Raw genomic sequence first — 209 nt, forward strand, 5'->3', positions numbered from 1 at the left:
GGAGGGGGGAGGAGGAGGAAAGAGGGGGTGAGGTGCGGGGAAGGCTTGCAATGACTTTGTTACATGAAGAATCATAATGATCAAATAAATAAAGCAGTGATGATTTCTAGCCCCGAAGCCTCAATGGAGCCAGCCCTCCAGCCTGCCCAGTTCTGGAGAGTAAGTGACCTGGCTGATGTTGGGTGATAGCGGTTTTTTTCTTCTACCTC

At 50.2% G+C, this 209-nt stretch overlaps 1 protein-coding gene across 5 annotated transcripts in view; it reads left to right on the plus strand.

Annotated features, from left to right (window-relative positions):
- PROX1 (prospero homeobox 1) overlaps positions 1-209 on the plus strand; it is a 51,394-nt gene that overhangs the window by 987 nt on the left and 50,198 nt on the right. The window lies entirely within an intron of this gene.

Source organism: Gavialis gangeticus, unplaced genomic scaffold (genome assembly GCF_001723915.1).
Source record: "Gavialis gangeticus isolate Ggan-Ray unplaced genomic scaffold, GavGan_comp1, whole genome shotgun sequence".
NCBI classification, from domain to species: Eukaryota; Metazoa; Chordata; order Crocodylia; family Gavialidae; genus Gavialis; species Gavialis gangeticus.